Here is a 27,364-nt window from a genome sequence, read left to right on the forward strand (position 1 = left end):
ATTTGCTCTGCTGCTTGTGGCTGCAGAATAAAAGTCCTTTATTTTCTCATGTTGCACTGGAGTGATGTGACTGGCCGCGCTCATTACAGCTCAGCACAAGACTAAATTGCATGTTAGCATAAGTGAATTTCAGTCACGTAGCTAAATTATAAGGATAATTCGACTTCTTTCATTTCCAACCGTTTTATCCTTTTGAGGATAAAGAGGACAACGTATTGTTTGGAACAACCCTTCGGCTGCTTTGCCAATGTCAGTGTTTAAGGTTAGAGGAAAATTGTTAGGTAACTAAACTGGGAATCAGGGAAATGTCTTGATTACATTTACTAAAAAAAAAAAAGAATAATTAAATTGAAGTTTTGCGACAGGATGTGAGCTATTTCCAGCATGAAAGCAAGAAACCATAAACTCACATGCAGTTTAATTTCTGCTTTGTGACATAAAGGGCTCGCTGCTTCATTGAACTGGACAAGGCCATGACTCCTGCCAGAGGTTTCTTTCTTCCTGGTGAAGGGGAGTTGTTTTTGCTCCACTGTCACCAAGCGTTTGCTCATAGTAGAAACTGCTCTAACACCGTGGGGTCTCAACCTCATAAAGTGCCTTGAGATAATGCATGTTGTTGTTTATTTACATCTTGTTCCCTTTTCCAATTCATCGCTGTCAAACAGCAGAAGTGAAAACATAGCTGCCTCTGATAACCAAGTTCAGATTTTCTTCTCAGGTCATGCGATGATACTTTCTATTTATGACATCGACAGAGCAGATGATGGAGGTCACATCCAGGAGAACCCACAGCGCGTGCATGTATCCAGAAGCCATGGGCAGAGAGTCATCAGACTTTCAGAGGGTGGGTTGGGTTTCAAAACCACAAGACAAGAACAGAACAAATCAATAGTATATTGCCATCCAACCAAACGGGAGGAAAGAGCGAAAGAAAGAAACAGAGTAGCTTAGGAATGTCAAAAGGGTTCACAAAGTGACATTGGGTGCTGGCCAAATGAGTTTTCTGCCCTCAACTGTGCCTGCCCTCACTTGAATAAGACTGAAATGCAGGTCCAATTGTCAAATGTGATTGTTGACATCGGCCTCGGTTTTCATTCACGTCTGGGGAAATGGGTCTGTGAATTTCACTGGCATTGATAGAACTGAAGCAGGAGCACATGGACTGGGATACAGTCGGAGATGAATCTCTCCCTCAATGAATTATGCATTGTTCCGCTCCTGTATTACCATGTACACCACCATGTTCCCTTTCACTGTATGAAGAACTTCTTTGTCCACTGTGAATTAGCAGCACCTCTCTCATCTCCTTTCATCTCACTCACAGACAGTTTCAGCAGGAGATGTGCATGCTTTTGGCATGCAAATTATTTAATACAACTGTGAAAAAAGAGGCACTGTCAGGGTTTTTTTTTATCTTATCAGTCTGGCTTGTGAGGGAAAGAGAGGATTTAAGTCTAGAACCAACAAGAGCTTTGTCAAAAGTGTGTGAGTGCTTAAAAATGACTTTTTGAAATGTGTCCCATGATTCAAAATCATACTTTGCTTGTTTCCCTCTAGACTCACTCGTCATTCCACAGCCAGCAACACAACACCACAAAGAGAAGACACATTAGTGTGGCTTACAAGTAAAATTATACCTTCAGGGTTTCTATTTGTGACTATGAATCTGGATCTTATAAGACGGTACAAAGGATAGAGGGAAGTGTAGGCGGCAACACAGCAAAACATCTTAAATGACTTGCTCTTCCAGTTCAGCCCTCCACCAGATAGCTGTCAGACTGCGCTGACGTTTCATTGGAAGCACAGACATGACCACAGAAAAAGTGGGACCCAATTAGCGCGTTAGCTGGCCACTGACCTCTGATGGCAATTTGATGACCACCAATAAATGTCTGTTAGACCGCAGTGGCTATCACTCCACGTGTCAGTCAAGCAGCACAGGGACAGCTGCAGTTTACTTCTTCACTCACACATGCTAGTAAAATGAGCTTGGTTCAAAATAACTTATGGAAGATGATGAATGACGTTACATCGCTTGTTGAGATGTTGGCAATCATCCGTGACATTTCCAATTTTGCAGCAATGCATGTCAGTGGCTTGAATTGCCAGATGCTTATCATCAGTTATTTCAGCAAAATGGCTTTGATCGTTGTTCATCTTTTATTATTGTGAGTAATTTGAAGTGTTAGGATGATGAGACTTCTGAAAATGTATGAAATATACATACAAATAAAGGGTCTTACTAATTCTACTGAAACCTGGCTGTGTCATCTTAATCAAAGTATCTTCTTCTGGTTGACGACGTCTGCACATACACAGCAGCCACTTAGCAGATTTAAGACGGCACCTGTCTGTGTGCGTGCACTTTGTGTACGTATGCACGCGCACACAAGATGAAGACGTGTCAGCGAGAAGGTGACAAAGGTGTGTGCACATTTTCTGTCATAAAGAGACCTGATCGTGTGAGGGTGATGAGATATTATGCAGATGGGAACACAGAAGGTCACCTGCAGTCCTTCCCCTCCGCTGAAGGTCACATTTCATCACACTCTCTGTCATCCACATTAGAAGGCGGAGCCAGGCCTTGCCAACGTCAGCGAACATAGAAAAGTAACTATATAACCCTCTTGAGATAGAAAGAGTCAGCCTTGAGCGGAAATAGAGTGTGCGAGAGGGGAGGAATTGAGACGAATAACTCTTGAGACATCACGATCATTAGTAGACTTAACGCTGAATTGCAGATGGCAAAACATTGTAAGTTATGCCTAGCTGTTGCAACAACTTAGAGTCATTTTGGATCAATTAGTAGTGTATACATACACGGAAAACACTTCAGTGGTGTCGTGAAGAGTGGGATAAAACGTTACTAATGTAACTTTAAACAATTAAAGTAGACAAATACAGTCCTACTTGTTTATATAGTGAAATACTGAACATGCTGAGAGGCATGCTGCCCAGTCGAGAACGCCTTCATAATGGAACCCTATCAGGCACATTGTCTGCAAAGTAACTGGTATTGACCAGTGGTCATTTCAAAAGTCACTGAGATGGTGCATTTGCTACAGGAATGTCACATTAATCCAACGTCCATATTCATCAGATTTTTACATTACGAGGTCATCATTAGCCATTTTCTCTTCATTTATTTACCTTTTCTGTCAAAGCTGTTAGCATGACTGCACTTAATATTAAATTCCAACAAGCTTCCCTTTTTCCCCGCTCATGCCAATCTAAACTTTGTTACACTGTTCAAACGGACCACCCATAAAGTCATTGTGCCTTTACAAAATAATTACTTCTTCAAAGCGTTTCCTGCCAACTGTTTTCTTTTTGTTTTTGTTTTTTAATGTATTAGGTTCTGGGGGAGGGGGAGGCAGCTGTGAGCTGGGCCCAGCTGTCAATGAGGGCCGGTGGAGATGAGAGGGGAGGAGCTGATATTGAACCAACCTGAACCAACTTGAAAAGGAAGATCACTTTAAAGAATTCCATTAAAAGCACAGATGATATCTGGATTTCTCTGATTCGGACTCTGTAGCATATTTGCAGTTCTGCGAGCACATTAATTATGCTGATCCACATGACTGAATAAGGTTCTTTCTCTGCACATTCAGTTCCTTGAGGTAAAAATATACTCAAAAGCTGCTGTGGTCTTGCTGCATCACGCCCATACCAAATCCAACAAAGTGCACAGGATGTACTGAGGTGTGGTTAGGGCAGAATTTATGAAATAACTGACTGGGAAAAAAAAAAGTCCTGATTTTGACGGAATGGAAATTAATTCCGAATAAATTTGCTGAGCCATATCTTCATCCCCCACAGTTATTATGCATGGAATGAAACGATGTGATGGATATTGTGGTACAGCTCTGTCTGGACTAAAATGCAGATTTGCTTCTCATGCTGTTCACGCAGTGTTATTTCTCAAACCATACCATACATTTGCACAGACTTTTTGCCTTTCCCTTCCTTTCACTGATGCAGGGCGAGTAGCCTTCATACTGGGAAGTGGAAGCTGGGCTATGCTTCATGAAGTGTCTTTCAGATGGACTACTGATGTCAGTTGGTAGAAAGAAGGTTTTAGTTATACCAGCCTTGATTCTTTCTATGGTTGTGCATTGGAAGGACTCTGGTGATGCATTACATCACCCAGTACAGGGGTGACAATATGATATATTGTGAGGCATTTAAGTAACACAATGTAGAATTTGCCCCCCCCAGGCGATGCAGACGTGCTCAGGATTTGAAGTAAAGGGACTGGATGGAACACAAAACCACTGTCAAGAATATTATTAAGAATATCATGTCTTGAAATATTGCAATATTTTAGTGAACTGATATTTTCTTATACCCCTAGATTCCTCTGAAATTACAGAAAGAACACAAATTGGAATTTCTTTTAAATGCACATGGTTCTGTTGATAAGGCAAATACGGAAAATATCTCATATTCTAAATAGCACAAAAGTATATTTTTTTGTATATTTTCTCTGCTCCAAGGCATTGAAGCTGCCTCCCATCCCAAAGTCCAGCTTAAAAGTCACCAACAGCGTGACGTTTAAATGAGCAGCAGGACAACTTGATCAGGTCACAGCTACAAGCAGACACTGCAGACCTATCACAGCAAGTCTGAGATGTGACAAACGACATAATAGCATTTGTCGGTTGATTACTATAAAAAAAATTAGGCCAACAAAAGCAATAACTGGAATAAATGACATAATCTGGAGATAGCCATACCAGTGTTATGTTACAGCGGCAGAGAGTTTTGCACATGTGTCACAAGGTGCACAGTTTGCTCATGTGCACAGTCAGGCTCTCAGGCATACCTCAGTGTTGAATCAATCTGTGGGCTGTGCCATCAGGCGATCCAGGTCTGTGGCTTCTGTGTTGTGTTTGAGACACAGAAACAATGTGGTGGTACCTGCATCATGCCCCTTGAACATTCCAGCCTACTTGGGAAAATAAACTCCTGCCTCATCAGCTCTAAATCTTTGGTGGATATGTGATGACAAGTCCCAACAACGCCCCAAGAGAAACTAGTCTTCCCATCACCATACAAAGATGAAAAAACCCTGATTCTGTAACATAAAGCCTGGGAGAACGGCTCCCCCACAACTCAAAGAGAATTTATTTTGCCTCTAAAGTGGTTTTTGTCACAACTTGCTTGTCAGTTGGCATTTGTGGGTTTCAACGTGTCAGATTTGACACAACTCCCCTTCAGTAGCTGTGGGCTGTTGCTAAACACCCACACACCCCACTGGGATCCAACCATCTCATTCAGATCCCATTCTCCAACTTGACAACACTGATCATTCTCATCGTACTCAGCAGTGATTCTTCTGCCTAAAGCATCCGATTGGTCAAAGCATGACTCATAATGCTGGGGGAAAGCCTATGTACGCGGTTGTTTTTGCAGCCACCTGAGGCATGGATGTAAGGCTGATGAATACAGCTTGTTAAGAAATTACACCGCAAACTGCCACTACCAAAAGTTGTTAAACAACAAATCACTGATCAATGATATGCTCAACTTGAGAACCTAAAAAGCACAGAGACGCTGTCATGTTTCAGCATCTCTGCACCAGCAGTCACACACTGACAGATTCACACTGCAGGACAAAAGGGACAAGGCTGTCTCCTGTCCTGTGTCCAGGACACATGCAGATGACAGGACTTGTGTCTTTAAAAAGACATTGAAGAACATACCGTAAACATGTTGTTAAATCAGGAGAAAGCTTGACAGAAAGGCTTGCAGAGCAAGTGCCCCACAATATGTAATGTGCAGAAAATTAAAACGAGAGATTTTACACACATAAACCTAATCAACTCTACCTCCCTGACCCTCTAAAATGTAAGCCATGCAGACCTGTTTGTAGTATAATTATATGATATCTGATGTCATCTCCTAAGTAACACTTGCAGACTCTTTTGTGTAGCCTGTGCTTTACAGCCGTGGAATCTCGGGGGAAGAAAAAGAGCCAGTGTCATGCGGTCAGAAGGCATTTTATTCTGACAGAAATTTGTGTCAGCACTTTCGCTTCCACAGAGTGAGAGGCCGGGCCGTTCAGACTCTGTGAGCCTGTTTCTCGAAGGAGAGGCAGGGTTTAACGGGACAAATCCTCCACTCCATTTGCCGGCCTGCATCTTATGGGCCACAGCAGCTGTGACTGTGCATACCGCTCTGCAGCCTGGGAACAGCTGACAGAGGCTGTTCATCTTCAGGCACACACGCAAGAAGCTGAACAGTCTACAGACGTAATGTGTGTGTGTGTGTGTGTGTGTGTTAAAGCCTGGTAATGAGTCTGCAGAGGTCACTGGTAGATGCTTTACTTTTTCCTGACTTAGTTTACCGGAGCTGCCACGGTTAAAATCATGGGGACGATGGCAGCATCACAACGAACAACAATATCAAGGCTGACATTAATCAGCAACAACGAGACCATTTTTGAAAGCATCTCAACGGGTATTATTGAAATTAATAATGAATCTATTTTCCACATAATGCAGTTTTCCTGCAGTTATTGTGCAGTGGACCCCAAAAAAGATTCATGACTTCTAAGAATGAGTGGACTAAAAGCACATTAGCTGACTAGTCTGTTCAGAGAAGATACAGTTACAGATACATGCATTCAAATAAGTTTGTAATCATGAAAAACGAAATGATTCGCGCTAAAATTGAGTTAAGAAAATTGCAAATTGCAACAGCAATGATTGTTTCTTGGGTTTTACCGTGATGTTAACGTCTATCGAGCGATGTGTTGTTGTTTTTTTTAAGGAATAAAACATTAAGAGGGTATATTTAAGATGTCCTGCAGGTTTACCCTTGCGCAACTTGTTTTACATGACACGCTTAATGAGCGGGCGACCCATGTGTGAAGTCAAAGCATCCAAGGTATTAATTATTACTGTAGAATTTTTCAAGATAAACCAAAATAACCACTGGAAATACCACGGCAAATATTTCACAATTCATACACCTGCTTTAAAAGGGAAACATTACAACTGGCAAAATGTTCATGAGATGACCTTGGTGAGATGCATCAATACGTGTAAAGAGGTTCCGGTGCAACAGACTGGTTCAAGTGCCATGAAACTCACTCCATGACTCACCATGAATAGAATGCAGGTAGGTCTCCAAATCTGGCTTTCAGGGTGAGCGAGGTGCTACATGTCGCTGTGCTGAACCACGGTCCCGATCCCTCTCCAGAGGGGACACCCAACAGTTCTCTACAAAAGGGAACCACACAGAAAAAACAACAACACTTTAACTGATGTCAAGTCCCGCACCGAGACACAGTGGCAGCAAAGGCAGACGCAGGCCTGCTGCTGTTCAGTCTTGATGATCTTGCTTCAACAGCGCATGTCTGCGGTGGCTACAAGGGTGAATTGTCAAAGAGACGGTTGTCACTTTCTTCATGGGGTGTCTCTAACATAAAGTGTTGCATTCAGGGACTGTGATCTGGAGCCACACAGTCTCAAACGTATCCTTGTGTCATTAAGTGTGCGAGCCAAGGACTGAGGGCAGAGGGTCACTGACATTTCTGTGTGGGAGACGCCAGCGGCCATGTGATGAGAAACACAGAGGGAAGAAGGTATTTCAGTATTTCATATTTGCGTTTTCAACCTTCAAACCTCCAAGCTTATTTTGATGGTGCATTGACTTACAACAGGGTGAACGTCACCTCTGTCGAAGCCCGAGCAGGTCTACGTCACCTGCATTGGCATGCATTGACTATGTAAACTTCTGGTTTCGGGTCCGTACCACAAAAAATAACTAGTGGTTTCATCTCATCCTCTCGTATATCGTGTTCATACATCAAGTGATAGGTTACATGAGCCTGGTTGAAAATGCAAGCTCTGCAAACGAAAGCGCAATTGTTCTGAAGACATGGTTTTTTTCCTACATTATAAGCTTCAGAGTTCATTGGTATAATTATGCTTTGCAACATTTGTAACAAGCAACACCATTATGGTACTTTAGGTTAAAATAACTTCACAAAAAACAATGACGTAAGTTTTTTGACATTTATCTCTCATATCAGTTCTTTCTACATTCAAGGAGGGAATGCTGCTGCTTTATTTCATCTTGCCATTACCTATTATCACCTCTCATACCGGAACGTCGGCATGCTCCGCGCTGTTAAGTTTGGTCTTGTGTAAGTGTAAACAAGCAAAAGCAGCACAATGACGGGGCTTTTTAATGGCACCTTGGCGGCATCATTTTTCTTCCTCTTATAAAATATGTAATTAAACAAATGATGTGAAAAGAAATCTTTAAAAACAAAAAACATGATTGGTTAAATCGGCAGTGGTGAGGCATAAACACAGATGATAGTGAATTATGGCAGCTAATTAGCCTTTTGTGACTACTTGAATTATTAGAAGAATGTCCCAGAAAACAAAAACTTTTTACCAGCTAAAAATGCATATCCCAGTGGTATTAAATAAATTAATTTAAGGCTTAACGGTGCCCCAATTTCAAACCTCTATTCTGCTTCGACAATATTCTCCTGTGTCAATACAGCTGACTTCCTTTTATTAAAAAAAAAAAAGACAACAATGAGGAATTCTAAAAGGAAGCAGAGCACAGTCATCTGTGCACAGACTACTTTTGACAAACTGCAACAGCATAATCACGTTTTCTCAAGGGTGTCACACGTTTGTGCACTGCGCTCTGTGGGGAAAACCTCTTAAGACTTAATCTGAATTTTACCAACACATTAATTAAGCTGAGCCAATCAATAGGAGTCTAAATAAGTTAGAGCAACAATAATGAGAAACAGAAACAAAGTCAGTGACAGTTTGATTTTTTTATATATAAATGTGTTGTTTTCTTGCTTTGCCAGTGAGTTAAAGGCACAGTGTGTAAAATTTAGCAACATCTATCAGTGAAGTAACATGCTGAAGCTGAACATCCCTCCCCTCGCCTGTCCCTTACATGTGTGCCTTCAGTTAGCAACAAGAGATGTTTTGTTTGTCCATTATAGACTATAGTAAAAACATGGTGGTCTCTGTAGGGCTGACCCCAATCATGTGATTGCACACTGGACCTTTAAAGCAAATATAAAAGGTTTGTAAGATTTCTGTAGGTCCATTTTAGTCAATTTTCAGAGATGTTTTTTTTCGTTTTGTTGAGATATAATTTTTTATGTCCGAGTGAAAAAGTGAGGCTATATAAAGACAGCTAATGGAATGAGGTCAAAGGAATACGGCGGGTCAGTTCCTCTTGTCACTTGAAACGTGTAGGGTCGCAAAGGGCAGGCAGCTGTCCCCTCTGGTAGATGATGATTAGAAGAGACACAAGTGCACAGGACCCATCTGCACTATTTGTGTGGTTTACAAGGATATGAACTGTAAGAATAAGATCTAGCACATATAAGAAAAAAACAGAGAAATATCAAGTCCTGCACACACGTTGTCCACTGAGTGTCTGTAATCTTCTAAGGCCAGAAATTAGAAACAAATTAAGCAACTAACACTCTAACAAATCCCCCTTTGCCTAATAAATATGACATTCACGCATTCCCTCTCATCTCCTTCTCATGGGCAACAAGTGTTTAAGCTTTCATGTGATACAAATGCCTCTGTGTAAAGTCTGCCGAGTAATCTGTGGCTAAATTGTGCCGCTTGAGATCATGAGGAAAAACACTGCTCCGAGACTCCGTCTGCCAGGTGGAGAAATAGGCACTCGAACAAATTGGACGGCTTAGACCAGACTTCACGCTCACAACAAGGCGTCCACCTTTGCTCTTGCCACAGTTTCTGTTCACTGAACATCAGTGAAGTAAAACAGGCCACTGTGGGCCAATGAGAAAAAACGCATACTGAATTGAGTTTCATAGAAAACATTGTGAATTTAACAATTAAAACAATATCACATTTAATCTGTTTCTTAAGTCATACGAAACACAGTAGATTTAGGTGAATTTTGTTCTCTTTTGGATAAAAACAAATAACATTTCTTTTACCAAATCACTATTTTGCATTTGCAAAGTTATTTTCTGGTCCTACTATGTTAGGCAATAAAAGATGAACGGGGCCAAGCTTTGCCACAACGTGTGTCTTCATTGTTCATTTACAGACAGTAGACTGAATCACCTACTCATGCTTTAACACTGCAAAATTAATAAAACAGGTGACACAACCTGTTAGGTCTCAAACCAGACCATACTCGTCAGACGAGCATGGTCTCACCAAATGACATGAATGAATAGTAAACTAATATCCTTAAGTCATTTTGAGAGATCACTATGCATTTTCTTGCTTTGCAGTGTCATTTCACGTCACATTATTTCACTACTGACTAACCCCTAATGTTCTGGTGTTTAGTGACATTCTCCAGCATCCTTAGTGTCCTTTCCTGTCAAGCCCAAAATAAGGAATGCTACATCTCTTTCTGGGGCCTTGGTTCAACATTGGACTGCCTTTTATAATATCGCACAACGAAGCAAACCAGCACGCGCTGTTGAAGTAACACAGGAAAAAGCACAACCACTGCCAACACCTACTTATACTTAAAGAAATCAAGAAAAAAAACATGTGCTTGACTTTGTTGTCAAAAGAAACAGAAGAGAAACATCTGAGCAGCAGCCTCACAGGTACAAGCTCTGAATGACAGATTGTCAAGCCGTTATCAGAGCACACTGAAGTAACAGGGATCAACTTTCAACAAATTTAAATGCTTACAAATACACAGGGTGCACTCATCGATGCATAAAGAGCCAGGAGACTCTTTAACAGCCCCTGCTATTTCATGCACTTGTTCAGTGTAGATCAAGATTAATTAAAAATGTACACAACTACGGCCTGAAGGGGCAAAAGCCTTTAAATCACCTTCATCTCATTACAGTGGTTACAGCTCATGAAGAGGGAGGGGAGGTATTACTTCACCTTAATAATGACACTAACATGGTCATGGAATGTACAGTAAAATGAGTCTCTCGCTCGGTTTCACACACACAGAAAAAGTCAATGTTCAATGACTAGTTTAACATCAAATAAAATGTCTAAATGTATCCACGTTATCCATTTTATACATATTATATTATATATAATTTTAAAAAAACTGACAATATATAACTAGTGTCACTGGTTCTCATTACCTCTGTGACACAAGTTAAAAAATGAATGCTTTAGGGCATTCTGCGCCTTCCTGACTAAATAATATAGTTCTGTTTGAACTGGCATTAACACAGCGGGGTCTTCAGCTGGATATCAATTAGAGGCTAATTAAGGTGTTTCGAAATGGCAGACCCTCTAGCGTCCCATCACCCACTGTGACACATGGACGACCCTTACCTTGACGGAAGGTTGGCCGTGTTCCTTCAGTGCTGTCAGAGCAACATTCAGGGAATTGTCTCAGAGATACAGTAAAAGCAAAAACGTTTACCGACACTGGTGAAACAAAAGCTTTAATAAAACAAAAAGGATGCTATGGTAAAGTGCACAACAGATTTATTCTTCCAGAGGCTCCAATAATTGAATTCAGCGATGAAGGAAGTGCTCAGACTATTGAAGTTAAAGTAGAAAAATCACACTATAAAGATTATGTGTTGCAAGTCATTAGTCGATAGAGAGAGAGAGAGAGCGTACCAACAGTAAGAATACTCATTAGCCACATTAGCCAGTTTCAGTGCAACACATTACATTGCACTATCCAGATCATTTATTGAATTAGAACTGTTGATGCATTCATGTGAGAGCAACACTTTACTGATGCCGCTAAGGGCGGAGATTAACAAGTAACCACAGTCATCAGCTGCCAGACAGACATAGAGATAAAGGAAGTGCATTTACCATTTACCTCTGTGAGGGAGTCAAGTAGAAGTAAGCCTTTGACGGGTCGCAGTAGGAAAATCACAGGTGTAAATAATATTGATTGATTAGCTCAATTCCATACAGCTTGCCTCAGTTTCGGGGCGCAGACATTGTTAGTGATCATATCGGCGACACCTGTGCTTTTACTGCTAAAACATGTCACAAAGTCTGCAGGGGAAAAAAGCCCAGTCAAATGAAATGCATTCACCCGTGTGTGCGCTGCACGTTTGTTTACCCACCCAGCCTTGCGCAGCTCCTCTTTATCCCTGCCATGGTGTGTAGTTTTGGGGCAGAGGTGGTGTATAGTATTTTTAGGCAAACTCAGAAGGGACTCTTTGTTCGGAACGCTAACACAATGAACTCTCATGCCTGGACAAGGACGTATTATGGCGACTAGGAGCTAAGCGGTAGACCGCTCCCCTACCTTAAACACAAGCCACCCGGGCACTGTGTATGGAGGCTGTCAGCAAGACCATCACATAAAACTGACTAATCTTTTTTAAAAAGGGCACTTGTACAGTACAATATCTGCATTTACACATTTGCAGGATTGAATTAAGCGTTAAACTAGGAGCATTATACTTAAAACCACTGTGAAGATCCCACAGACAGACTGTTCATCCACAAACCCATACAGCTGGAGGGATTGTGGTCAATCATGTAACATTCAGTTGAACTTAGAAAACAGAGTTGGATCTGCATGCGCTTGCTTGCTTGCTTGAGTCAAAGCAGCTTGAGTAAAACACAAATGTGTAGCAAAAAAACAGTTTGTACGCTGTGCCACATCGCACCAAGGACTTCAGACTGACAGTAACCAGAACATGGGCAACTACAGTGGGCTGTGATTTGGTTAATTATATAATTATTTGTGGGACTGTAATTCAGTTATATTTGGTAAACGTATTTCAAACATTGTAAACAAGTTTCATGTGACACAGAAAAATGCCCATGTTAAGTTAAAGGAATAATAAAAAAAAACAACTCAGCTTTCGTATAATAATGTGGTTGGAAAAAACAAACACTAACAATATCATACATTCATTCATTGTCTTCCACTTGAGGGTCAAGGGGCCACTGGGGCCAAATCCCAGCTGATATAGGGCAGAAGGTGGGGGTACACCCTGGACAGGTCACCAGGCCATTGTAAGGCCAACACACAGACAAACAACCAATCACTGTCACATTCTCACCCACTATTTAGAGTATCCAATTAATCTCTATGGGAGAAAACCAGAGAACACCCACACACGGGGAGAACAGGCCCAGACCAGGATGGGAACCAGTAATCTTCTTGCTGTAGAGACAAGAGTGCTAGTCTCATGTGCCACTGTGCGGCCCTAATATGACACAAACAAAGTCAAATTCCTCCAAATTCCTTTTTTCACACAAAAAAAAGCCTTAATTTCTTTGGCAATCAAATCAAATCCACTTAATAAACCTTAAAATGGCTGTTGATTCATTTTCATCATCAATAACTCTCTTCTAGCTCCTGGTTACACACAGTGTCTTGACTGCCATCATACACAGAAGACATTTCATAATAGTCCAGATCATAATCAACGTAGACATGTGAAACTATGCAGGTGGAATGAAGACCCGAAGACCTGGTTGATGTAAGCCTTCACAGATTGATAAGGATGGAATATCGCAATCAAGATAAACCCCAACACGTGCCTTTTATCAGACGTCAGGAAGAAATGCCGTCAGCTCTGAGGCATGTTTGAACAAAAACAGTGAATATTTAAAAAGAAATTAAAAGTTGGTAAAGTTGGTGTAGCACCACACTGCAAACTGGTCACTTTCTGTCACTCCACAAAGAGATGGAATTGTGGAAATAAAAGTAGCAATAGTTGACAAAACAAGCCAGAAGAGGCTCGTGTAATAGACATAATTGCAGCAGCTGAGGTTTGTTTGTAAATCATGATCATTAAAGTCACATCACAAGCCTCTCCACTTATGTCGGACTCCTCTCCTTAAATCGCGGGCTACCCTACTTAGATTCACAGCTACTCATGCGTTCTTGTTTCATAATACAAAAGGCATCTTTGAAAACAGACCCAAAACAATGCTACTTTTCAGAAAATCCTTTCATTTCTTCACTCCTACACTCATTGTAACACACCCTGTTTTGGCAAACAAAGCCAATGGAAGCTGCTGTATCTGCAACAACGTGTCCACTATGTTCTACAGACACACAAATGCCTGGCAAATTATAATGAAGTTAGCCCACTAATGGTGCTTCACATCACAGAGCTGAGGCCCATCTCCCACTGCTAACTGAGCAGCAGAGACACAGTGGAGCTATTTAGATATGACAGAGCGCTAGTGTTTCATTGACAACTTCATGCAAGCCCACAGATCACATTACACATTAGCCTTGGCAGCAGCAGTGTCAGTGCACTGGCATTACGGAGTTGACATGGTGGTAACCCCATTTATCTTGTGATGAACCTATTACAGCACATTAAAATGACGGATAGCAAAGTCCGTGATTATCTGCTAAAAGTGACACCATGTTGTAACTGACAGGAACAGGAACCCTGTGCCGACCTGTAATTTATACAACACAATGAAGGAATTCAACCTTCAAGTAATGCGCCCAAGATTATGTTGGTGGCACACCGACCAAAGCCCGCCCCACACTGGAGGATTTTCAAATCGGACGTGGGAGACCACAGACACAACAGACTTTGTAAGTGATTTTCTACATTTTTAAATCCTGAGAAAGCACAGACCAGACGACGCGGGGCCACACACTTGGCGTTTAATCAAACGATTCCAGGGATTTGGGATCTCACAGAAACGTGTGACTTAACGTGACTTCAGAATATAAACAGTGATGGCGGTGGACTGTCTGCGACTGTCGGTTTTTGTGCTGAGAAAAACAAATCGCAGCTGAGAAGACGGAATCAACTTGGTTTGTACTAGTTACGGTTCTAAACAAAAGTATGCAACATCTGTTTCCCGGTCAACTCAATATCACACATGCATGGGGAATGCATATAATACTTCTGGAAGACTCCGATGTGTTTGATGATGTTAAATTTGTATCTTATTACCCCTCACACTACAGGACAGTTTGGCCATATAATCAGCCTAAAATCAGAAGGCACCCACGATTGTCATGAATAGCGCTTCTGTCGAAGCCTGAGCATGTCTCCATTTACTAGTTTTGACACTATGTAACTTCTGGTTTTGGGTCCGTGCCACAAAAAAAACACAACATTCTACCTAGACAGCATATGTCACAGCAAACCAAACAAACGATTCCTAAAAGTGTTATCCTTTAACAAACCTTAACCATAACAAGTTAATGCCTAACCCTAACCTACCCCCAATTCAATCCTTAGCACTAAACATTTCTCAGGAATGATATTCTGCCATATTAGAATCTGGTTTTGGTCCCGTTGAGGACTACCGATCCTAACAAGGTCAGTGTTTATGTCAGAAAAGGTGAACACACACGCTCACATGCACACATTTCCACCTGACACATTAGTACAGTCAGGCTTAACTATTCTGTTCTCATGAACAGACATGACGTCAGAAGGCATAGGATGATATGGGATTCTGGTGGCGTGGTAGCCTTGGGTGAAAATATCCAGGTCTCACAGTATCACAGTATTGTGATTACAGCTCTAAAATGTCACCTCCCTTGGCCAACAAAACCATTGAAAACACTGCCGACTGACGGCGTGCACCGACCTACAGGGGAGGAGTCGTGTTGCTCAAACGCGACCAGGACGAGTCATTAAAACAGCTTATGACAGAAGATATTAGCGCCCATGCCTAATCATCTGTGTGTATTTGAATAAAAGGGCATAAGAAAGCTAAATCCAATCTCGTGCAGTCGCAGGAGAGTCGTCCAGCATCCATTTTAATGCCAGGCATGATTTGTCATATACTGTGACGACTTCACTGAGGACACATGTTGTCTGAACAGGACCAGGAGATCAGAAACAGCTGGATAATAAAGCTTCAGTGGCAGATGTAAACCTCCATTTTCATCCATAAAAATTGATGGAGTCACAGAGGTCAGCGTTATCCCCGACAACATAGCAAACTGAGTGTTGCTGGTATCATAGCTGTTGCTCCAGCTTTCATGATGGATACTTTGCTATTCATCTGACATCAGCAGCTGGGGCCAGATCAAGCAGCTGCCTAATAGGCTAACAGGGATCCTAGGCTCCCAAGAGTAAAGTTTGAGTGGCAGACTGATTGAATTCAGGCGTCTAGCCAGCCTTTGTTATCCAAGAGTCGCGGCCATCTTGGCAGAATCACGTAATGTCATGTAATTTAAGTGGTAGCACTTCTAAAATATTACATGTACTACTTCTGCTCGTCTAGAGAGAGAAGTGATTAACTTTATTTCATTAAAAGCTGCAATGCAGCAACAGAGTCTCCAGTCACAGCAGTAACTGCCAATATGAAATATATCTGTGCTAACTACGGGGAAAAGGCTGGGAATTACTTCCCACACATCCCGGGCTCAGCAAGAACAAGCCTCTGGTCTCGAGCCACGTTCACACACACAAATACATGGGTTTGAACGTGTCGCTGCGCGTCAGCATCTTTCCGGCCTGATTAGCTTTTTAAAGATTATTTTCAACGTCTACACCAGGACATCACAACAACAGAGCACCACTTGGAATTCTACTGCAGGGCATTCACATGCCACCTGAGCCAACAGCTGTACTCCATTTACACCAATTGGCTTTCCACTGTTTTCAAAGCCTTGTTTGTAGTTGATCGCTCAAATCACTGTGTGCCAGCAAGGCCATTCTGATTACTACCATGATTTTGACTATGATTATGATTATTAGAAGTTGAAGTAGGTGTTACACACACACACACACACACACACACCATGGTCAAAGTAACCATATTTATGCATTTGAGATATCTGCATGTTTTAGAAATGAGATGTAGGTTTTAATCTGGAGGTGCAAATAAAAGTTAGACAAATAGGCTGCAATAACCCTTGCTCCAAACAGGCCCTCAGCCTTTTATCTGCACTGACTCGAAACAGCAGATCTTGTTACACACCGCCTCTACTGGGACATAAATAGTTACCATTCATGGCAACGGAACACATGCTTCTGCCAGATATACAAAATGCAACGCTGTGTAGCAGACAGACTCAAATATGAAGTGAAAATAAAACATTAACCTCAAGTTATGATATATTGATGCGGTGCTCTGAGTTATTGTTATGGAACCATAAGGAGGCGTACATATAATAAGACACAGCAGATGAAAACACTGAAGCACTGAAACACTTTGATCCTGTGCTGTATTTTTGGTTGAGCTGCTGGATTATTTTTTAAGGTGTATATTCAACCTCTTTGAAGAAGAACAGGCAACAGCGTGTACACGAAATACGACACAGTCTCACCAGCACCTTTCTTCCAATTTATTCTGTTTAGGCGTTTATTTTTTTTTCGAAATGACAGACCTTCCCATACACACTGCACCACTCACTCGTGGCTTTGCTGAAATCACTCTCTTGCAATAACAAAGCAACAGAGAGCTGTGTGAAGTGGCACTTGCGGGAAAAAAAAAATCATACCCCAGAAGAACGTCAACCGGCTGATACCCTAACACAAGACCTTGAACTATAGTCAAAGACTTTGTCACACAACTAGGTGAGGAATGTGCCAATCGGGTCTCAATGAACGTCCCTGACCCCCAGCAGTACAGCAGACGAAAGGATAACCATGAGAAAACTAGTGCAATATTCCTATGACGGAGGAGGTGAAAATCCAGAGAGGAAATTGGCCACTTACGTCAGAGTCTGTTCACTAACAACACAGAATGGAGCCGTTTTCTGCATCATTATTACATACTCAAAGGGCCACAGCAGAAAATGGGGGACATGCCTGCGTACAACCTGTCCCTCGTTAACAGGAGGCAGTTTTTTAAATGAGACTGAAGATGTATTTTTTATATATATGTTGGTGTACTTGTGTTTTACCTGCAGCCATTCATCAACTCTGGTCAAAGTCCGCCTTGCCTTGCATTTCTAATATGAATGCCTTCCCCACTCATGCAGGCTTAAATTAAGTTACTGGCCAAGAAGGAAATAAATTAGGAGCAAAATATCAATTTCTATTCCCTTTACCCTGTAATTTTTTTTTTCTAGTGATGATCATGCTATTCATGCTACAGTGCACACATACGTGTCTGTTTTTGTGCATTAAAAAAACTGAAAAGCCAAGCATTAGTTTCCCCAAAAGGCCTTTCTGGTTTCTTTGACCGCTTTTCCCGATTAAAAACCAGCATTAAAAGGCCGCAATTCGCATCAGCACTCAGTGGCATGAATCAGAAATATCCCTGCGGACGACACCTTTATTCCCCATGCAGGAAATACTCTCACATTTTCAGAGCCGATAGGATTCAGAGAGCAACCCCCAGTGCTGTCTGGCTCGGCCGTGGATGCAAACCAGAAGAGCCATTTTTGCCTCATTAAAAAACAGACCTTTTCATATCTGAAGGAACAGTCTTGCACTGCTTGAAGTCTCTTAATTAACCCCAGCAACTTTAAAAAATAATACAAAATACACTGTCAGATATGGAGAATACGTTCATTAACGGTATATAAGAGTCTATAAACAGCTGCCGTGACTTCAAAAGAAACATTAAAGGGGTTTAAACGTGATAAAACTTGAACGGTATTGTCTAACAGTCTGTAAATGTTTTTATTTTTTCACAAAAAGGACTTTTTTTTTTTTTTTCATTTGATGTACCAATTTTATCCCAGCCGTCCTCATCCGCTCTCCTCAATTAATCAGTGACTTCCTGAGACCCAATGAATAAGAATGTGCTTTCACGCATTATGCAAAAATGAGTGCATTAAATGATGATCTATCGAGACTATAGTCAGTGTTCTTTAATCTCACCTTATACCAAAAAGAAAAACATTGCTTTCTGAAACCTCCGATGCTGTTGTTCTTCATGGGATGACAGCGTAACCACTGAGGCACATACAGCAGGTGTTCCATAGAAACACAATAAAAATATCTGGATGCTTGTACTAACTGACAGATATCCATTGGTGTAAGAAAAATCTACACTTTAATGTCACTTAACGGCTTGTGTATTTCCGACATTCCTGATGAGGATTAGTCATTGAGACACAAACTAAGAATTCATGAAATGTTTACACTGAATTACTTACAATTCAAACAGACCTGCATAATTTATCACACAACAAAGTGCATTCGAACTGGTGCAATACTGACATTTAGAGTTGAGAGTGGCTACTTTTAATAAGTTTGTATTAAAAGATTTGTGGCGTGTTTTATTTATAATGCAGGTTTCTGAAGAAGAACAGAGTGAGACTGAAGGCTGTTTCCTTTGATCACATGCGGCAGCCGAGTCTTTTTAATTTTAACTTCTGTCCTCTCAGTGAGTGTGACAGGAGGAACCATTTTGGCTCAGGCCTTGGAAAACAAGGCCTTGTCAGAAAGAGATAACAATGAAAGACATAAAGTTTAGGAACGGTCGACTAAAGATGGGGGAGAAAAAATACATCATGTTTTCATAATAGAAAAGATCCACACAGTGAACACACAGATGTGTACCAGGGGCTGGGATAGCAAGAGAGAAGCAAAACTAGCACATGTCACTGATGTGATGAGAGAAAGCTTTGAGGATGAATGTCTTTTATCTACGCCGAGTCGAGCTGACAACCAAGAACTTGAATAAAAAAAGTACAGCGAAGACAGCAGGCATCTCCAGCCTCATACAAAAACCATGAGTGTTGGAACTCAAATCTTACCATTCTGCAGACCTATTTTTTTTCCTCTCACAAAGTCTACATCACAAAGCCATACCTCATGATTGAGTGTGTAAACAAGCTCGGAAAAAAGATATATATATATATATAAACCTTTTCCTCAGTGACAGTTTTGCTATTCTACAAAACCGCTCCCATGTTCAATCCTATCCGAGTAACAAGAAACATCCTAAAACAACTGCCATGGTTCCTCACTTCTCACAACATCCCCCATCCAACTATTTTCCACTATAAAAAGTGGCGTATGGTGATCATCAGGAAATAAGTATTTTCCCTTGCAAACAACAGGCATTACCCAGATTAACAGCCTTTTGTCGAAACATACTATTAGCACATAAGACCCTGTCGAGAAGGACCAGATGTCAGATAATAGGCTGTGCGGAGTGAGGTAGGTGCTGGCCCGAAGCCACTGAACAAGTAAGAACAGCTTCTTCCATATAAACCTCTTCACTTTATGGACAGTATGTTGTTTGGGTGGGCAAACCCCTTCTTTCTTATGATGTATAGGTTAAATATAGGGTGCACACAGGGGGAAAAGTAGCTTCTAATTGTCCCATGTGTGTAACCCAAAATAGACTATATTCACCACACACCGAAGACTGCAACTAACGATTTTCTTAACGGATTAATCCGTCTATCATTTCCTCAATGAATCACTTTTTTCGTTTAAAAGAAAAAAAATGCAGAAAATGGTGCAAAATGTGATTCTCAGACCTAAAAAATGACAACGTCCACAGGCCAAAGATATCCAGTTAACTGTCACAGAGGACCAAAGAAACCAGATAATGCTTATATTTAAAAAGCTTAAATCAGAAAACAAGTGTTTGGCGATTTATATAATAACCAATGAATAAACGATTAATCGTTGCAGCTATACTAATACACCTTTACCATGCTGCAGAAAGGATTCTGTTTTACAGCAAATCTTGCAGCAGCCTCCCTGCCCAGTGAAGTCTGTATGTGTGTGTGTATGTGTGACAGATTATCACCAATGAACAATATAATTAAAGAAAAACACACAACAATGTGTTGCACAGATCATTTTCACAAAATACATTAAAGAAAAACCCCAGACATGTTCCAGTTTGCTGAGGAAAAATGGCTTGTTATTGTGCACAAAGGACCTTTTGAGTCAATCTCATTAAACACTACTGGTGGGGTGTTTATTGGCTTAGCTGCCTGGGTGCGCTTTGCCTATATGAACAACAGCAATAAATAGGCATTAAAGGTTATAGATCGGCTGCTGAAACTGACACTTCAAACAAAAAGAAAGGATCAGTGGCATTTCTCAGATTAACTTGAACATGACAAACTAGTTGAGGATCGGCAGAAGTTGCCGTTGGGGAGAAAACAAAAAGCACAGATTACCTGATTCAGACTTGAACCTTTGTTTTTCTGACCAGCTTTGGCATCACATCAGTGCCTCCTCTGCTGCTGCTGCCGCTGCTACTGCTGCTGTTGCTCCTATACAGTGTCTGCTGCTGTTGCTGCTGTTGCTGCTGCTGCTGCTGCTGCTGCAGCGCTCACTGCGCGGCTCCACGGTCCAAGAAGTCGACCACTCGTCTTCACGTTGCCAATCGGTCCGGAGAAGCGTTAACAGCACCGATCCGAGCGGCTGCATCCAGTGTAGAGGCAGAAGAAGACGCGCACAGCTGCGACTCTCACGGGTCGTATAAGAAGGCGCAGACTCGCTCTGCAGTAGGCAGCAGTGACCGGGCTGACGGCTTCTTCTCACCCGCAGAGTGAGCCAAGTGTCGCGGCCGTTGACAACATGTGCGTAAGTATGCCTGTTCCGTGCGTGTGTGCGTGTGTGTGTGTGTGTGTGGTGCAGTCAGAGACAGTCGGTGCCCAGTGCCACGCAGCGCCGCAACATGGAGCTGCTGCTGTTGCTGCTGCTGACCTGCCTATCACTGCGTCAAGTCCGTGAAAGCTATCCAACACACGATTTCCGGGGTCTCCTTTTCAAAATAAAAGCACCAACGGGGTTGTCACGTTCAAGGCCCCGAAACCAAAATAAGAGTACGTCCCAAAAATACACTACATTTATATAATGAATAGCTATAATAGCTAAAATAAAATAAAAATAATCATAACAATTATAATAACAATAATAATAATAATAATAATAATAATAATAATAAAAACTACGCACTGGTATGAAACAGTCATTTCCAGAGACTGGGTCAGGACCCACATATATGTGTTGCAATTAGATTTGCAGGCTTTTATTTAAAGATCCAGTGTGTAGGAATTTGTGACAGCTCATGTGAGACTGCCAAGAATATCTGGGATGTGCTGTGAGCGAGACAGGCTGCAGCCAGACCCTTGTCGTGACTGCAGACAGCAACAGACATAGCCCAGCACTCCCTTTCCTAAGCGCATCAGGAAACTACAGTGGCCTTAGCATACGAAAGATGTAAGCACTCTCACAACCCTCTTACACTCTCTGCTGTTTATTATTCTTAGGCCTGCCCCCACACGAGTGGATTTTTAAATCTGACTTGATTTTGTAAAAACACAACAAACTGGCGACACAACAAACTTTGTAACAGATTTTCAATGTTTTAATCCTGAGGAAGCACAGACTAGACGATCCCGTCAATTTGGGATCTCACAGAAACTCGCGTGATTTAACGTGACTTCAGAATATAGACAGAAATTTGTAAATTGTTACACACTGGATCTTTAAGTAAATAACACATAAATGAATGTGTGTAAATTGCAATTGTGTTTCATTTATTAAACAGACATATGCTGGAAATGGCTGGTTTACCTGTTCATTGGTCTTGTCACAATTTATATAGTGAAAGTAATTTATCATCTTTACAAAGTGGGTCCCTGTATAAAAGTTGAAGAAGCTCTGGTACAGACAATGCCACAGATTCTAATTTAACAGTAAATTTAGATAATAAATGTGGAGCTCATAGTCAATGATTTTGCCGCTTTTCTCTTACAGGAGGGTTAGGTTTAACTGAAGGCATAAAATGTAGGGCTTGACTTTTAACACTTTTCTTATGAATATAGAGCTTGGCTAACAGGTTACACGGTCTTCCAAGTCATTTTCATTATTTGAAAAGCCAAATATATTGCTGAAGTTTAACACAAAATCAACATGATCCAAACCTTATCGAATAATTGCCTGTTACAGACCCAGAGTGTTCAAAGAAACAAGTTCATAAAAAATGGCAGACAGTATCTGGGTGCATGCTGCAGAAGGTGCAGGCCCCATAGATATATCTAGCCAAAAATGTGAAAAAGAAATCACTTTGAATTTATCAGCCAGTAGATTTCTGTTAGAAAATGTGGTGTCCCAACCAATAAACTGTTTTGCAGTCTGCAACAGATTGCAGTCACATATGGTACAAAAATACACTTATATAAATATTCTATACATGTCATATCACTCCACCTTTGGGATTACCATTACAGTATTTCGAGCATCAGTCAGTTTTCCACCGACGCTGCTCAGCTCCAGTGCATACTCAGAATAGTGTGGGGGGGTTGGAAGGCCGGTATAATGAATAATTTATGATGAAAAGAGGAACTAATACCTAAATCATTCATAATTAGTCAAGGGAAACAAGGTCGATGCCAATCAAACTTCAATTCCTCTCCCCTGGCGTTTGCCATTTGAAATGATAGATGGACAAAAGGTTGGCCAGAGTCAGACATTAGTCTGACCTCCTCCTCAATCAGTCAATAAAATTACAGGCCTATCAGCCAGAATTACAATCAGGGAGCAAAACTAACTACACACAGTGCATCAACGTGGCATAGGAGTTCACTGGCCTTGAGCTGACCGATGTAAACATGTGAGGCACCTGTGTAATTTATCATAATTTAACTAATATACATTGTTTATTTGAAGGATCAACAATTGGTATTGATTATATTCTTCTATCATTGACAATGACTTGTGATTGTCTGTTTTAAATACCTTTTTATTCAACACGATATTACTTGCTGATTCTTTCCGATGAAGTGAATTAAATACCGATCTGACGCACTGACGTGTTGATTTTTGAAATGTTTGTGCTGAATGTATGTGTCTGTCAATCGGTGTGAATGGATGAATGGCAAAACTGCAGTGTAAATCAGCGTTAAGTGGTGCTAAATAAATATAAATACGAAGCATTTACCATTTTTACTATGACCTGGATGAATGAGGATCTACACAGACACACTTCTCTGACCTTAACTGTAATGTGCTTATTTTTATTTTGTGATTAATTCATGACCAGCATGTATTCAGATAACTGCAGTTTTCTCCTGCTCAGCGTCGCCACTCCTTTTTCAGTAAACACTGAGTCTCTCTTTACTCATGCACCAGTGACAGACTATACCTTCTTCAACAGCCTGTCTAGGATCAACTACGAGTGTAACCTTTGCCTTTTTAAGTGTGAGCTTCACGGGGTCACACTGCAGTAGCAGTTAAATGACCCACTAAAGTGTTCTTTTTTTTCCCTCATCAATGTAATCTTTTTAATCATCATTTTACTGTTACTCTAAAAAAAAACAACTGACAACACGATGTGCTCTGTCATAAAAACTAATCACACAGTCTAAAAAAGGATAGAGATTATCCTTATCTCACATTTGACAGTTGCCAACATCATATGTCTCAGCTTGTAAGCATCGTACCTAAATATAGCCTTCAGTTGGCAGCCATAGTGAACCTGCCAAAGGGCATATTTGTACTTTAAAAGGCCCCCTCACTGCAAATGGTAATGAGAAATACTTGAGGGAGGCCCTGGAAACAGGCATCAGTGCAGAGTATCTGACATACTCTGTTTATGTGTTTGTCTATGTGTGTGTGTGTGTGGGGGGGGGAGTGGTGTGAGTGAGTGTGATGGATGAGGTGGTCACAGATAGTCCCCAACCACTATCCCTACCCCCAACACCAACACTGCCTGCAAACACATACGCTTCAAACCTCCCGTCACAGCTTTTTTTCCCCTCTGTCTTTCACTGTTCGTTCCCCTCAGTCTGAATACAGAGAATAAAAAGAGTGAAAACAGTGAAGATGACTGTGCAGCCTACACTCCATAAAGCCGTCTGCAAGGGGAACTAAGATTAATGGACACAAAACACAAAATTGCGGGGAGATTAGCAGAGTCATGGGTAGCTAGAGAAGTAAGACAGTGACTCAGTGAAGCCCCAATCCTCCGCTTAACCCACTGGAGCTCAGGCTCTGCTCGCAACTATGTGTGACTGGAGAGAGTTTCTTATAAACTTCACTTAGATATTAATATGAGACTCAAAGATCACAGGGTCTCTCCTGTGACTGTGTGTTATGATGGAACAGCGATTCAGACAGAAATGTGTCTTGTGGAATAGTTTTCATTGTTATGGTTTACTTTTGTGAACATACATGAAAATGAATGCTGCGAGCAGCATTGTGCAGGCCCTCGCAGCCACCACTCTGCCAGCAGGTGGTGCTATAATTATAATTTTGGATCAGATCAGTCAATGTATCGATCAATGTTCCGTCAATCAATGTTCGTCAAAGTTACAGCGTTCAACATTCCTACAACTGAGGAACATATTTAATAACTGATAAGTGAATTATTCTTGTATTCCTTTATACTATTCTCCATAAGAGAAAAAATGTGTACTTGTACTTGTTTTCAGAGACTGAGGAGGTCCAAACATGTTTGCTCATAAAACTCCTATAAAACTATAATAGTAAGTTAATGATTTATCTACAATTTATCAGCATCAACTACAGCTTCATAAATGACGCCTTATCAAAAAGTAGTTCTGCTACTTTATCTTAAGTAAAAGATCTATGTACTTCCAGGCTACATTATCTTTTGTCTTTCCTGTTTTGCATCTGAGTGTTTAATTTAAACTCAACATTAAAATAATAATGTCACCCCCCCACAGTGGTAGAAACACAGCAACAGAAAATGACAGGCTGCTTTAACTCTCACAGAACATCCAGTAGCAACAGTGAGCAAAAGTGAGCATAGCAACTGTTGCTAGGGAGAGACAGGGCAGATCCCTAAAGAGCTGATCTGCTCATTTGGTACATCAGCCATTTAAAACAAATCTCCTGAAGAATGTTATTTTAGTCTGGCAATACCAAAGTAACGTGGTGGCAAAGGTAATCATTCGATCATTTGAGCATCTGTTTAATGAATTGACTGAAATGCAGCCCTTGTCACGTCTGCAAATATTAAAGAACACAATTATAAATTGAAAAAATAATGCTGATGACGATCATAATAAATAATGATGTAATTCCACTCCTAACAGCTTGTGAGTAACCATGCAATGAGGTCATAAAAGTACCTCAGCGTTGAGGCTGTAGAGTTTAGTAGGAGCCAACCTCACGCAGTAAATACACCTGAGAGTAGAAACAGGTGTTACAGCCTCCTGCTGTCTTGCGTGCGCTAAGATTATTTCACACCTGACGATATCTGCAAATGTTGTTCTACACTAGCTGGCAGCCATCTGTTATGTTATAATAGAGTATGTGCTGGAAGCTACTGTGTGTATGTGGAGAGACAAGGTGCTAAAACTCTCTGTGGGGTTAATGTGAAAGAAACAAACGGGTTTAGAAAGTGAAGGGAAACTTTCGTGTTAGCTTTAAACAGACATTTATATATAAATATATTTTCTTTGTTGTACTGTATCATCGCTTTTTTCAGGATAAAAAACGGGGACAGAGGAGATTCCTGTTATGTAACCTTTTGCCCCCATTTTTCATGTCCATGTTTGCTGTAGGAGGCAGCTCACTCTATATAGAATTCGGAATATAAAAGGACCCCGGCTGTGGAACATGTAACCATATAGTTGCATAAGAACAGCATCCAATAACGCTCTAAAGAAATAACTTTCCTTGATAGTCCGACTCCAAACCGCCTCTGCTTGCCACCTGCAGTCGCCCCATACGGCTCTGGGAAAAGTGTTTTGTCCGAGTCAGGGTACCCACGGAACAAAAGCTCGGTGTCCTGCCATCCCGCAAACTCCCGTAGAACCCAGAACATTACTGCATACTGTTTCTGTGATGTGTTTTTCACTGTAGGTTTACAGCAGGATTTGATAGAGCAGGTTTCACACTAGGTGTTTTTCTTTTTATCATTACCATTTACCATATGAATTATTATTAAAGGACATCACCCATTGTGCTCCCAGGACTACACACTCTCCATCACCAGTGTACAAACAGAACGAGGAAAAAAAGCCATTCCACTATTCTTCAGACTGGAACGTTCTACAGAACACCCTCAATCTCCAAAATCTGCTTCCTCTGGATCAATTTTAATTCTGAAGGACTTTGACTCTAAATCATTGGTCTGCCACTGCTTTTAGGTTTCTGTCATCAGGCTCTCTAATGTCTTTTACTGTCTTTATGTAATTTGACTGAGTAGTCTGTGTTGCTGCTGTCTCTTGGCCAGGATGCCCTTGGGAAAGAGATTTGCAATCTCGGTGCTATTATCCCGGTAGAATAAAGGTGAAATAAAGAAAATGTGTTTTAATATGTTTCACCTATTTGATTTCCTCCCTGCACATTTTCAAAGAAGGCACAGATCTGAACATGTGAGTGATGGCACATTTGCAAACACCTTTTCAAAATAAAACTAATACTGAGATGACACTGGGTGATTTCCTGGGAGTAACACCACTGCTCAACATATTCCCACATTCTTAAGATTTTGAAGAGCAAGTCAAAGTAATTACAACATCAGGAGTAAGGCTAGATTCATATTTCATATTTTTTTATGACATTTCTGATTGTCCCAAT

The 27,364-nt window shown here is 41.1% G+C and overlaps 1 protein-coding gene across 6 annotated transcripts in view; it reads right to left on the bottom strand.

The window, feature by feature from the left end:
• The window catches only part of tanc2b (tetratricopeptide repeat, ankyrin repeat and coiled-coil containing 2b), a 117,944-nt gene extending 96,870 nt beyond the window's left edge, over positions 1-21,074 (bottom strand). For all 6 annotated transcript variants that reach the window (XM_044014162.1, XM_044014163.1, XM_044014160.1 and 3 more), the window contains exons 1-2: positions 20,983-21,074; positions 7,110-7,226 (exon numbers count right to left, since the gene is read on the bottom strand). The gene's annotated coding sequence lies outside the window, so the exon portion shown is untranslated. The remainder of the gene's footprint in view (positions 1-7,109; positions 7,227-20,982) is intronic.
• Between the last annotated feature and the right edge of the window lie 6,290 nt (positions 21,075-27,364).

Source organism: Solea senegalensis, linkage group LG18, assembly GCF_019176455.1.
Source record: "Solea senegalensis isolate Sse05_10M linkage group LG18, IFAPA_SoseM_1, whole genome shotgun sequence".
Lineage (NCBI taxonomy): Eukaryota > Metazoa > Chordata > Actinopteri > Pleuronectiformes > Soleidae > Solea > Solea senegalensis.